General features: G+C 41.8%; 1 protein-coding gene across 4 annotated transcripts in view; it reads left to right on the forward strand.

The window, feature by feature from the left end:
• The window catches only part of DBN1 (drebrin 1), a 57,022-nt gene that overhangs the window by 15,917 nt on the left and 25,855 nt on the right, over window positions 1-15,250 (forward strand). The window lies entirely within an intron of this gene.

The following is a 15,250-nucleotide window of genomic DNA, read 5'->3' on the forward strand; positions in this document are numbered from 1 at the left end:
GCCACTGTGCCAGCTAGGCTAACATGTAAGTAAGAGAAAGTTTAGAACATTAATTATAATTTAGAATAGCAATGTGTACCACTATCCGGGCCACTTTTACCTTAATCTGGCCATGGTGACTTGTAATGTGAAATCAGGCCTTTAGCTTCGCTGCAATAATTAAAAGCTTTAAGCCTCCACTTTCCCTGTGACTAACTTCAGATTTCCTGGGATTTTATTCTTGCAGGTATTTATAAAATGACAATTTGCTCTTTTTTATACCTCTTCTTTGAAGGTCTTTTGCTGTTTTCCTGTCATATTTGCTATAGCCCTACTGATACCTAATGTACACAACATTTTTGTCATGGTTGTTAACAACCTGATAACAAAAGGTAATCTGTCTCTTTTAAAAACTAGTGGTCAGTAAGAGCCTAGTTACTAAAATATCCCAAGGCTCCATTCCAAAAACCTTGCAAGGACATCTAGACCATGTGCGTCACGGGCTGTACCAGTTTGTTTCTGATACACTTTAGCATTGGTAAATATATTACCTTATATTTGTTAATAAATAACCTTTTTAAGTTGTGTTACATTTGGAAAGCATTGGCAATGTTGAAGGGCCTAATATCTAACCTGAACTAAACACAGGGAACACTTAGAGGTTACTGTGTTTACTGTTTTAGTGGAATAGTCTCACTCTGGTCAAAAGCTGGTATCATTTATGGTTCCAATCCCACCAGGAAAGTGTAATACCCCCCCTCCCCCCTTCTCCATTGGATATTCCACCGTCTGCTCATGTGGTCCTGGCCAGGTGCCTCATTCAGCCTAGGAACATGCACCTTCTAAATCTAAATTTATTTATGATTCCCATAAACTTTGCAGTTCTGAGAAGTGAGAACCCAAAGGTGCTGTTTCTGGTTTGCTGGTTCTGCTATGAGTACCCCCTCCAGTACCCCTTCCTCATATTCCCCTGATGGGTTTGAGGGACAAAGTCTTTTGTGACTTAATCCCTTTAAAGGGGCCTGGGGCACATCAGGTGACTTTTGGTCCCCTTTTCTTGTGATCACAGGGTGTCCCCGCACTTCACAGATGCCGCATCCTGCAGATTTATATCCCGGCTTAATTTCCAGGGAAAGCAAATGGGAAAATGTTTTAGGCAGTTTCTTTGAGGACAAATGAGTACAGATTTTTGTTGTAAACAAATTAATGAAGATGCTCAATTTAGTTTAGTGTACGCATAATTGATTCTGACAATAGGTTTAGATAATATAAATAAGATTAGAAAATAAAAAGAGAGACAGCTTTAGGGCAGATGCACTCGACCAGTGGTGAAAATCGTCCTCGTGCCGTGTGTGTTATTTTTTTTTTTTTTTTAGAACAGACTGCATATAGCTGTACTAAATGCAATACTTCATAATGGGTCAGTGCGCATTACTGTTATAGTAATGGACCATCCAACCTATCCTTTTATGTAGAGCATATCTCATTCAGAACCATTGTTCATGGATCAATCGGAGACAAGTTGGATCCTAAAAAATCCTAAAAAAAAACTGATGCCAGGCTGAAGTAAATTGGCCAGAAATGTCAGTTTTTTCATGGACAGTTTTGGCCACATTCTGTGCAAGGGAAAAATCATTAAAAAAAAAAAAGTTTATATGTAACACACCCATATTTGCCTACCCTGAGGCTTCCCAGGAATTCCAGTAGGTGGACTGTATTCCAATTGGACCACAAGCTGCCATATCTGCAGTCTATGTAACATTGTCACTACTAGACCCAAAGGACTAGAAGTCCTAGAGATACAGCACATACAAACTCATTTTTTTGTGTGCTTTCCGCAATGACTGGCCCAAGTACTGAGCAACGGATCTGACCTGAAATGATGATTTCAGTTCCATTACCAAGCGTTCTGGACAGCACACACAGTGAGTATAAAGGAGTTGTCCAATTTTGGCAAATAACTTATATGGTTTGTGTAATTAAATCTTATACAATTTTTCAATATATTTTCTGTATCAATACTTCACGCTTTTCTAGATCTCTGCTTGCTGTCATTCTATAGAAAGTGCAACACCCCTGCCAATGCATAGGCAGGCTGGTAGTTGCGAATAGCACCGTCTCCAGGTTAGGAGCTGACGGAGGGAGTCATGAACCCTCTATGAAGGTTCTAGAACCTGGTCATTATGTAATAGCAGCTGTAGATCCTGCCTGAACAGGTGATGGTTAAATGGGTGTAATTTATTGACCAATTGGCTGTATTTTAAGCTGGAGTGTGATTGGAGAGGTGTTACCGCCTGACCAGGAGAATAAAACCCCATGGGCAGGGAGAAGCACAAGATCCAGACCCCATGGTCTTTCTACAGAGACAGAGTGAACAGAGCGAGACAGTGTTCAGTACACCTTCAGCCTAATCCCAGGACAAGTCAGGAGACTCCAACCCAGAGCTGCAGCTTCCACAGCTTAGACACAGCTCCCTCCCAGCCTGCATCTACTACCAGGCTGGTGCACTATTCCTGAGGACCCTCTCCAGGACCACTCCAGTACCAGAATCTGCCGTTAACCGTTTAGGCCTGTTGCCTGCTACCTGTTCAATAAAGAATTGTGAGTTAGTATGCACAACGTTGTCTGATCCCTGGATACGGCTGTCTACAATCACGGGCTTCCCCATCCTTTATTTAGGTACTTATCTTAAAGACACTCAGAGGTTGCCCCAGGGAGAACCAATACCTCAGCCTCTCCCTCCATATTTCTTGCACACACCACCTGCTGGAGACCTGCCAGGCTGTAGGACAGCCCTCAGGTCCCCATACCAAACACCGTGACATCAGCACGCACTAGGCCGCAATAGCCAGCCACTCCGGTATTCTGTGCCCGGCTGCCTCCAGGCCCCAAGAAAAGGCTAGACCACCGGTGGGGGGTATTGCAAAAGCTTCGATGTTACTATTGGATTGAAATTTGTCCATGGTCTTGTGATGGGCACCCAGGTGTATGAGCTGTTATATCACACGGCTCTGATTGCTCTGGTAAACATAGAAGCTTTCTATAGAATGACAGCAAGAAGAGATCTAGAAAACGGTGAGGAATTAAGACAGAAAGTATATTGGAAAATTGTATAACTTTTCGTTATACAAACTATCAATTATTTTCTGAAAGTGGACAACATGTAAACATATAGGAGGAATTGCACCTTTTTATATGAGCCATGTAATATATAGCAGATAAGAGGCAAAACTAATTTTCAGAGCCAGGTTTTCCAAATTCAGAAGTAGACCACTAAAGAATTTCTCTAATAATACATTTTTAATAATTACATTTTTTAAGAACGCTAATGTTATTTGTTTTTCATTATTTCTGTATCTATTTTTAATATTTTACATCCTATGATTTTGATTCCCTCATTCTAAATTGGGTTTTAAGTATAGAATTGAAACCCTATTTGTAAACTAAGATCATACAGATGCATATTTACCATAATATGTCCTGTTTTATTACATTTACAATGCGTTTTGATGTTATTAGTGCCGGCTGACTTTTCTGTTATAACCAGTCTAAGCTTGGAACGTATCAGGCTGGACCTAGTATTTTGCTGTGGCTCTGATGCCAAGTGTGTGTTCTGCTCCTCCCTTTACCATTTCTTTGGAAGTGATAATTGCATGTGTTTGGCTAATAAAAGGGCGCATCATCTTCTATTGTATAGATGACTGGCTGCCGTAATGTATGTTCTGTTTTTAGAATTTCTCCACATTATCTTACTTGGTGCAAGCCATGTATATAGGAGAGCTGAGTTAGCCTCCCACCTTTCCCTTGGCAGCATGTGATGCTGACCGTCTGTCCGATTTACAGCGTCTGTGCCAAGCACTCTGATGACAATAGCAGTGCTGGCAAAGCAACATTTCTCTGTAATGACAGTAGTGCCAGTGTGGGCTTCATCACATACAAGGCAAAAGAATAAAATCAAAACAATTTATTTTTTTTCATACAAAACACATTCTATCCCACCCCCTGTAAATAATTACTATGCTTTATATTGTTAGTTTTCTACATAGCTATACTGTTAATCAGAAAAAACTTATTTCTTACTGTAAGACCGTGCACTGTTACACACCTATGTCATCTTTAGGCAATGAGCGCTTTTTATATATTAGACAAATTTAGCAAAAGTAGTTTTGTTTTTATCAATTTTTAAGTTGTCCCTTTCTCAAAATGTATTCTATTATGTTAGTTAGGGGTCGTGCAGCAGTTATGGATTGCATACAGTCTGTAAGTGCCACAGTATAGAAAAATCGCTCCTAGTTGTGAATGCTGCATGGGTGAAAATAAGTAAAACTAAATGTTCTTGAAGCTATTTTTTTAAGGGGATTAGAATAGGTCAGGTGATAGTAAACTTTGTATTATGCTTCATCAAGTAAAGCAACTTCTCTATGCCATTTTTTTTCTGCTACTTTCTCCTGTAGTGAGCAGTATATTTTAAGTTTTCTACACAGTATATAGATTAGAAAAGCAGGCTATAGATAAAATCTTTCCATACCTACAGAATATTCCATTTGACAATTCAGCTATCTGAGGAGATTAGACTATCTAAGGGCTGATTATAAAGAGTGATGTCATTAGACACTTTATCTGGTTCCTTTATCAGCTGCCAGTGGAGAACTGGACACAAACTGCTTCAGTTGGTAAGAAAACCAGGGGAAAAGTACACTGTAATATACTTTATAAAAAAAATGTACTAAGTTTACAATTATCATCTGCAGTATTCATTTGTGCAAATTTGTAAAAAAAAAATTGGTTGTGCTTCAGTCCAACTGGTTGTGTGTGTGATATTCAGGAGCTGTGCAGTTAAAAAAAATATATATCAGCAGAAAAAAGTGCCGTTAAAACCTACTATTTATTATTTCTTACTTTAAAAACGCCCACATACGTACAGTGAACACGTATGACATAACACGTAAATAATTTGCATAATTTGTCTGGATTTTTCCACCTTTTCCCCCAGATCACCACAAAATACTCAGGAAATTATAATGTAATATAAGGTAGATCATTCCCGCATGTCGAGTGGAGAAAAAAACGCATCCTCAAATGATGGATGCCTATAGACCAGTGGGTCTGTTGTCCAACCATTGGGGAAGAGCTAGGTGCAAATGTCCAAACTCGGCCCTAGACCCGCATGATGGCTCCCGCCCTAATAAGGTCCCCAAATAAGCTGTCCCTGATTGAATCAGTTGCACCTCCCTGACTCGTTTCAACACCATTAGTGTCATCAGAGTGAAATACAGCTGAGAAAAACTGCCTTAGAAAAAACAAATGCAGATGGGGAGACGGTAGAATATTTCTACTGTTGGCATCAGAGGCGCATCATAATACATTTACTGGGAAATTCTCAAACAGAAACACAGACTTAGCCGATTATGTTTGCACAGTGTTAGAGTCTAATGTACATAACTATAGATGCTGTAGGGTGGAGACAGAGTAAGGCATGTCACACGGGATAAAAACATCCCATGACTACTATGCCATATTTTGTGCATATCCATGATTTATAGTGTATCACAAGAGGTGACACACTCTCATGCCATCTCATAGTCGTATAGAATATGGTATATGATACTGACATTTATTTTACAATTCCATTGCATATTGTAGTAAGTACATCCTCAAGATCTGGGTCCACCAGAGGAATAGGCCAATGTAGTGACCCGGGTCTCTAGTTCTCTTTTTTGGTTTCTGTGCAGTTTTTGATCCATAAGGGTCATTCAAACAGAACAGATTTTAGCCACAGCATTGTATCCCACTATAAAACCACCAGCAAATTTGCGTTGAGCTCCACAAAATTTGGGACATACTTCTTAATGGGGGGACTGAAAGTGGATTAATATAAATAAAATCAAGGCGAATTGTTTTGTGAAAAGTTAGTTATAGGAAAACAGTGTGCTGATGAGTATTGTGCTGGTATTTACTTAAAATAGAACAAAACCTTATTTTAATTCAGATTGGCACAGTGATCTTGTTGATTTCATTAACCCATGTACATTTTGCTGTAATATCCTTCCAAGAATTTGTCATCCCATTCATTTGCTGCAATGTCCTCTAGAAATCACGCTGTGCTACAAGTTTATTGCTGGATTGGCACACCTGGTGCACCAGGGGCGCAACTTGAGGTGGTGCAAAGGGTGCAGTTACAACTGGGTCCAAGAGGCTTAGGGGGCCCCAAAAGTGTCACTTTCCCATATTAAAAGGCTAGGACTATAAACCATCCATTATAGGTCGGACCCGGCACATACTTTGCACTGGGGGCCATCGGCTTCAAGCTACACCACTACCAGCCTCTGTTCGCCTTTAGACTCCCATATTTTATGTAATTGATTTTATTGGATTAGAGATTCCAGATTTCCATTTTGTAAGAGATTTTGTCAGTGATTGATCATGAGCGCACAGCAGGTCTCTGGTCACAAGGGCACCATTTGATCACATGCATGTTGTACTGCATTGTGTTGGAATAACGCTGATTTCCGAGCATATCCCTCATTCCATGTAATGCTTGAATTGGCCTTTCCTGAAATCCTGTACGTTAACATTAACATTTACTTGTAGCTGCCAGTTCCCAGCTGCGTGTTTAGTTCCTGTTGCCAAGTGTCCTTTTATTTCCACTGAAGCATTCCTTCCCCTCTGTCTGCCACCAGATTTCGGTAGCCAGTGAAGTTCAGATTTCCTTCCCCCTTTCTCACTTCACTGACAGTGACAGGACTCTTTGGGTGTAAATACTTCCTTCACCGATGACTCTGTGACTTGGGACTAAGCAACATTCACAGAAAACAAGACTTCAATCAATCTATTAATGTAAACAGATCAGATTGAAACTGTCATAACTAATTTATGTGTAATTTGCCATCCACCAATCCTTGGGCACAACTGCTAAGGGAGCTTTGATCAAAGAAAAGGTTCTATTAAGGTTCTTTTTCACCCACCACCGTTTTATTGAAACAAACTGAAATTGCCATAAGTGGTGATCCCTGAGACATTTTTATGTCCCATCTCCTTTAGAAGTCTATGGAGGAGTAAGGGGGATGGGTGTGTGAGGAACAGCTAAGTGAGAGAGGAGAAGCACTTGGGGTGCAGTCATACGTACCAATTTGATTCTGTTTACATTTAAACAATACAAGACAGCGGGTGCTGGTTGACGATTGAATGCGTTTGCACAGGAACACATATGCGATCGGCCGTGCCCTGTCCATGTGCACTTTAATTCCATTTCAAAATGCTATGGTCTGACAGCACCCTTAGGGGGAGATTTATCAGAAGTGTCTGAGGTAAGAGTGACCCATCTGATTGTAAATGAGAGAGTGGGTTGTTGGGAACATCACATTAACAGAGTATACATATTTAAAAAGTCAGGTTTTTACTAACTAAATGCTGGATGGACATCCAAATGAGTCTTTTGGGAGCGGAGTCTCTTTTCCACATGTACTGTGTATGGGAGTCTTAATGGCCGCTAGTCTCCATCATCAGCAGTGTATGGGAGACTTCATGGCCGCTAGCCTCCACCATCAGCAGTGTATGGGAGACTTCATGGCCGCTAGCCTCCACCATCAGCAGTGTATGGAAGACTTCATGGCCGCTAGTGTCCATCATCAGCAGTGTATGGGAGACTTCATGGCCGCTAGTGTCCATCATCAGCAGTGTATGGGAGACTTCATGGCCGCTAGTGTCCACCATCAGCAGTGTATGGGAGACTTCATGGCGGCTAGTCTCCATCATCAGCAGTGTATGGGAGACTTCATGGCCGCTAGTCTCCACCATCAGCAGTGTATGGGAGACTTCATGGCGGCTAGTCTCCACCATCAGCAGTGTATGGGAGACTTCATGGCGGCTAGTCTCCACCATCAGCAGTGTATGGGAGACTTCATGGCGGCTAGTCTCCACCATCAGCAGTGTATGGGAGACTTCATGGCGGCTAGTCTCCACCATCAGCAGTGTATGGGAGACTTCATGGCGGCTAGTCTCCACCATCAGCAGTGTATGGGAGACTTCATGGCGGCTAGTCTCCACCATCAGCAGTGTATGGGAGACTTCATGGCGGCTAGTCTCCACCATCAGCAGTGTATGGGAGACTTCATGGCGGCTAGTCTCCACCATCAGCAGTGTATGGGAGACTTCATGGCGGCTAGTCTCCACCATCAGCAGTGTATGGGAGACTTCATGGCGGCTAGTCTCCACCATCAGCAGTGTATGGGAGACTTCATGGCGGCTAGTCTCCACCATCAGCAGTGTATGGGAGACTTCATGGCGGCTAGTCTCCACCATCAGCAGTGTATGGGAGACTTCATGGCGGCTAGTCTCCACCATCAGCAGTGTATGGGAGACTTCATGGCGGCTAGTCTCCACCATCAGCAGTGTATGGGAGACTTCATGGCGGCTAGTCTCCACCATCAGCAGTGTATGGGAGACTTCATGGCGGCTAGTCTCCACCATCAGCAGTGTATGGGAGACTTCATGGCGGCTAGTCTCCACCATCAGCAGTGTATGGGAGACTTCATGGCGGCTAGTCTCCACCATCAGCAGTGTATGGGAGACTTCATGGCGGCTAGTCTCCACCATCAGCAGTGTATGGGAGACTTCATGGCGGCTAGTCTCCACCATCAGCAGTGTATGGGAGACTTCATGGCGGCTAGTCTCCACCATCAGCAGTGTATGGGAGACTTCATGGCGGCTAAACTCCACCATCAGCAGTGTATGGGAGACTTCATGGCGGCTAGTCTCCACCATCAGCAGTGTATGGGAGACTTCATGGCGGCTAGTCTCCACCATCAGCAGTGTATGGGAGACTTCATGGCGGCTAGTCTCCACCATCAGCAGTGTATGGGAGACTTCATGGCGGCTAGTCTCCACCATCAGCAGTGTATGGGAGACTTCATGGCGGCTAGTCACCACCATTTAGAAGGTAAAACTGCTAGAAAATGCAGAATGCACAGTCCTAAAATGGCCAGAAATGGTAATATCCATCTCAGTGGCAGCTTATTATCAGGACAATTGTCTTCACCGCTCCACTAATGCAATTTTTCTAAGCTCTGTGTGTGGTTTGTGCCTAGAAGTTACACCCATTAATATCTCCCTATAGGATCAGATTTGATCTGATCAGTGATTTCTAACAAACCCAATGGTTAAAAAAAACTTGGGTAAATGCCCCTGAAAATGGTTTCCATCTGTAGATGATTAATACTGCCTTTCTGCTTTGTGAATTTGGAAAATAAACAGTGTTGATGAATATTGGCATAAGATTCGGTAGATGCTTTGCTGCTGTCGGAGATCTCAGTGATGTCAGTCTTGTAGAGCTTTGCCTCTGTTCTCCCATTCTATGACTTCAAGGGAAGTTCTTTGTTCTTTGTAGGGCTGGAAGGTCACATCATTCTCTATTCCCCTTTCAGGATATGACCTCACTGGTCCATCACTCATTCTGTAGACCCTGTCTGCACCCCCCTTCCTGCATATCACTTTGCTTTTCCCAAGCCTACATATATTGTCATATCTGCTTCCCCTATGAGTGTCTGATGACACATTAAGGCTGCTGAGCTGGATGGATGCATTTCATCTTCAGCTCTATTCAGACAATAGACAACCCCTCCTTCCCCCAGCTGCTCCAGATAGTCTGTAATTATTAGTGGGGGTTTCTTCAAGGAGTTTTTTTTTTTTTTGCTAAGGGAATGGTGGGTCGAGGCGTTTTGTTCCTTCCATACTAAATAACATCTCAGCTGCCCAGCTCGGCAGCCGCAGCGTTGTCATGGTTACGGAGGGATGCTGCTTGCCTGAGTATGCTGCAATTTCCACATTTGCAAAAAAATACATTTAAGTACCTAGCTAGAGACCAGTGGCTGGAACACAGATAATGATACACTCCTTACAGTGCCAAGAGAAAGGCGAGAGCTGTTTCCGCAAAGGAGATGTTGGATGTTGGCAAGTTTGTCAATATAACTTATGTTATATTTGTTTTATTTGTGTATTAAATATATCTCTAATACAACAATACAACACACATTGTGATGCTGACCGGCACCCTTACAGTGCTGATGTTGCTATTGCTACACTACTGCCTGCCTGTTGTGCCAGAACTTGTTCTATAGGGCTAGATATTGGAAATTCAATCTTAAAATTAATAATTGATACTCCTTTTTCTTTATTTCCAAATGTGTGTATACTGCAAAATAGATTACAAGAATTTCTTAGGATGCAAACCCTATGGGGACCCTTGTGTGGCTGGATCACTGCCCCCCATCTGATCATGGGTGAGCTACCCAACTTTTATGGTGAGAGGAGGGGTTACCCCATGTGCTACGCCTGGGTTCCAGCCTGGGCGAGCACATGGTTGTGTGCTTCTAGCCCAAGTACTTCCATACTTCCAGATCTGTTAAAGAATTGGATCTTGAACTATAGATGATCTAATAGGTTGCACTCAAAAACCAGTTCTCTTCCATCTGGACAAGAACTAATTTTCATTCCTGTGTTCCTAGGAAGCAGTGCATGGGACTCCTAATGTCAACTTAGGGATTTCCACATAAAAAGATACAGTACTTCCTAATAACATATTAATAATATAATTGTAGAATAATTGGGAAAACCCCCAAAACACCACAGGTGTGACCACACCACCGTCCTCTAGTTGCTTTGCAGTGGAAGAGGTTGACAGTATGTTTTTACTTTTCTTGACGTTTGCTTATAGGGGTTTTCCATAGTATACACCATAAATATCAGATCTACGTGGGGGCTTTACACTTTGATCAGTGCTACCACACATGGAACAGAGCTCTTGTTATCTGTCTTGTGGCTAACACATTGCAAATACATCGAGCAAGACACAAACACGTATGTGTTGAAAATGCATATGGTTCTGGGAGGTTTTTTTTTCTCCCATGCTGAAACACATCTAAGACGGGCTGCCCATTACACAGAGAAAGGCGCTCGACCCTTTGGTGCTATTCTCTTTGGAATTAGCCGAGGGCGGTAGTCCCAAATATTTAACCGCCAGTTTGATATTAATGATCATATCGATTGGCAATTAACAGAGTGGAATCCCCCTCTTAATAACTTATCTTGGAATTTGGAGTTTCCACGTGGTTAAATCTCTACCCATCTGTGGTGGTAAACGGTTACAAAAAATTACTGTGAAAATGTGGTGGGCTTCTCAATAGATGGCATAATTGAAAATCCTGTTGTTGAGAAGGGTCAATTGCAGACGTTTTACTGTGTTTTCTCAATCCCACTGCCCCCCCAGTTTTCCTTTCCTTTTTTGCTGACGACAAGACAAAATTTCTGGTTTTGACTAGAATTACATTTAAAGCAGATCTGGATTTTACATTTATTCCTTTTACCTCATCATGCGGTTAAGAGAATCCTCCATCATATTGTTTCTATGAAGCCCCCCCCCCCCCCCTCATCTATCCTGGAAGCACAGGGTGAATGTCTTTGCATTCTCATTTGGAGGTCATCTTTGGCTTTCTCGATTCCATTCTGTGTCTACAGCAGCAGTATATGACATGTTTATTAACAGGTAGCGCTGCGTCTATCCCAGCGCTTCGTGAATTTGTTCCATGGTAGGATTCCACAGTCTGCTACCATGGCAACAGCTTGTAGACCCCTGTTTATATGAGAGCTGTGGGGTCGGCTTTTGTCTGGGTGTATTATAGAGGAGGAGGGGATGTGAGGTTCTCTGGGCACTGCCCCAGAATCCTGGGCACCTCTTTCTGTCAGTGATTATTTGATGTAACCCCCTCCCTTGGTCTTGCTTTCTTCGCTCTCATCTTCTCTTTATTCTCATGTTGTTAATGGGAAGAATAATAATTGCTGCCCTTGAGTTGCTCTAGATGTGTGAACGGTGTACAAGTATCACGTGTTGTACACATGAGGGATTCTCTGTAGCTGCACATTGTGGCTGCATTGCACTGACACAAAGCGTATGTCCCACTTACTGGCTGGTGCTGGAACGGCCCCGGGGGAGATATGATGGTAAAGCGATCTGCTAGCTCAACCTAGTGTCACATATTACATTATCACAGTCTGTACACTGGTGGGTGATGAACTTGATCAAGGTTGCCAAGTTTATGGTCAATTTAAGTACAGGATGGCACAGAAACTATTAGTAGTGGCATGATGCCACCCAACGTGTGACTGTGTTTAGCCCTGGTGTCCCACTTCACTGCTTGTAGCACATATGATGAGTTGTTTATAAGGGTGCTCAAGCTAATTTACTTGCCTTGTGTCTTCTGAAACATTAAGGTAGTATATTAATTTATGATATAGTACTTCGTGTAAGGGAACCTGTCACCAGGGACCTCATTTTCACTAAAGACAGATTGTAAAAGCCCATTACACATGAAGTGCAAAAATGCATCTCTGCCTTTTCTAAGCATTTGCATTACAATATAATTGTGTTATAACTTACTCTTTTATCCTGAAAAAATCCTGGGGTAGTCACAGGGGCTGGACTTTGGATGCATTTCAAAAAACATGTGACTTGTCTAAGCTGCAGGCTTCCTCCATATTTGTGCTCCTGTACAGCTTGTCCCTCCCCCACTGATGTCAGGCTGAGCAGGCTGTGACCTCTGAGAAGGAGCAGGAGGAGGAGCTGTACAAGAGCACAAAGGTGGGGGCCAAGCTCTGAGGAGTGAGTAACACAGACAAGTCGCATGTTGTTTTTTGAAATGCATCCAAACCAAAGGACCAGAATTTTATCAGGGTGCAAGGTAAGTTGTAACACACAATTATATTGTAATGCAAATGCTTGGACTGCAGGTGTAATAAGCTTCTGCAACCTGTCTTTGGTGAAAATGAGGTCCCTGGTGACAGGTTCCCTTTAAAGGGGTATTCCAGGAATATGAACGTCTGTTACAATATCACATAATGCTATAAATACATAAATAATGTCATAAAAATGTAAATTAAATGGTTTGGTTTTTGATTTACAAAATTTTGTATTTCTTTAAAAGTAGGTGGAGTTATATCCAATATGGCCAATACAGAATACTACAACTCTCATGAACACTCAGTTCTCAGAAACTCCTCCCTCTCATGCTCTGCTCCCAGTGATGATGTAACAGACTGTTCTGCTCTGTTACCATAGTAATGATGTGTGTAACTGCCTCACTGAAATGACATCTCACCACAAGACTGGTCCCTAGGCGGTAGCAGGATATGTGATATGGACATGTGACCAGCAGTCCTCTTCAGTCCTGTGTCTCCTGCACTAGGACAAAGTCACAACACTAATTAAAGGGCCAGTAGCATTTTTATTCTCCATTATAGTGTATGTCCACAGCATTCTAATGGGAGTAAAATTTTAAATAACAACGTAGATATTTGCTTATATTTTATTGACCCATTTGAAGTTTTATTATGCTTATTCCTGCAATATCCCTTTAAGAATAATCGCCACAAATAGGTTGATCTATTCTGGCTTCTCCAGCGAGAGAAACTATATAAATCTCCCTGTCCCAGCCACCTTTTGGATTTCTACGACCTGCCCTGGGCTTGTCAGGGCTGAGAATATTGCTTGCTGACATTTTATTGAACCTTCATTGTTTACTCCGTGTGGATAAAAATCTGTCCATGGTCATGTGATGTAACACACAGGTGGACAGCTACTATAACACACAGCTCTGATTACTCTGTGACACTGACGAACTGTGCACTTGTGTGACATCAAATGACAATGGACCTTCGCATATCCACAGGAAGTAAACAGTGATGCTTCCTGTTGAATGTCCAAGCAGAGGAAAAGCAGTAAGAAAATGATACACAATGCACTTTCTAAACATTGTATAACTTTTCATTGTCCCAATTGTGATTTAATTGTGGAAACTGGACAGCCCCTTTTAAGTTGCAGTATCATAAGGTAAATAAAACTTATGTTATTTTGGTGCTCTCCCTAAAGAGAATCAAATGCTAAAGACAACCAGACGGACTGGACCTGAGCTAACTTCTTGTTTCCTGGTCTAAACACTGCCTTTTGACCCAAACTACTGTCCTCATAGTCCTGTTGTAGGCTTAGGAGTCCCTGCCACACTATGGGCCTACACCCCGGTACTGAAAACCTGATTACTGTATGGAGCTGTAGCCCTGGCATCATACGATACCTATGCCAGTAACTTCTGGTCATGGACAGTGTCCACTATGGAAAAAAAATACTGACAGATGGTTTATATTTTTGCATATTATTGTGTGAACTGTGTGTTGCTGGAATATCCTGTATTGTCATTCTGACAACAATTCTTTTTGTATACAGGCGGTCCCCTACTTTAGAACACCTGACTTACAGATGACCCCTAGTTACAAACGGACCTCTGGATATTACTATTTTACTGTACTTTAGCCCTAGGCTACAATAAACAGCTATAAAGGTTATTAAAGTTGTCTGTAATGAAGCTTTATTGTTAATCCTTGTTCTTATGACAACCCAACATTTTTAAAATCCAATTGTCACAGAGACGAAAAAAATTCTGGCTGGGGTTACAATTATGATATATACAGTTCCGACTTACATACAAATTCAACATAAGAACAAACCTACAGACCCTATCTGGTACGTAACCCGGGGACTGCCTGTATATAGCTGTATATAGAATTGGGCGGGGTAATTATTTTTATGTAAAGCTTGGATTTTTTGATTTGTCTTTTATCAAATATTAAAGTGCAACTGTGATATCAAAGGTTTCTTAATGGCGTAATTACCCATAAGGGTTTATGTTTATTGTGAATGTCTGTATAAAAGCAACAGGACAACTTCCTCCTTGTTAAGAATATTCCATATATTTTCCATAGATGTTGTAGAGTCTTTTTTCCCCCTATGTTCATTTGCAGCCCTGAAGAGTCTGATAAAGAAGGTGGCCAACATGTAGAGAGAGACAATTTGCATAACATTTATGCAAATGTTCTATTACCTTATCAGGATAACAGGAGCTTCATCTTCATTATCAAAATGCCCCCGGTTTTAATGCAAATGGTTATTGAAACAACGTTCGTCATTGTGCAAGATGTTCTTTAGGTTTCATGTGACCAGTGTTCTTCTATGTAGTGGAATATTGAATAGTCACGTGGCCTTTTTATAGGGTCGTTTTCACGGCTTCTGGTTCTGTTCTGTCTGTCAGATGTTTTTCAGTTAGAAAGTGCATAGTCCGTGATATACTGTGCTCATATACAGATAAAATTTGGTGCAAATTCAGATTGCATTACTAAACTGTAAACACGTCAGGAAAGCGAAGTCTAATATACATCCATTTTCGGGTTC

The sequence above is a fragment of the Engystomops pustulosus genome, chromosome 4 (assembly GCF_040894005.1).
Source record: "Engystomops pustulosus chromosome 4, aEngPut4.maternal, whole genome shotgun sequence".
Classification (NCBI taxonomy): Eukaryota; Metazoa; Chordata; class Amphibia; order Anura; family Leptodactylidae; genus Engystomops; species Engystomops pustulosus.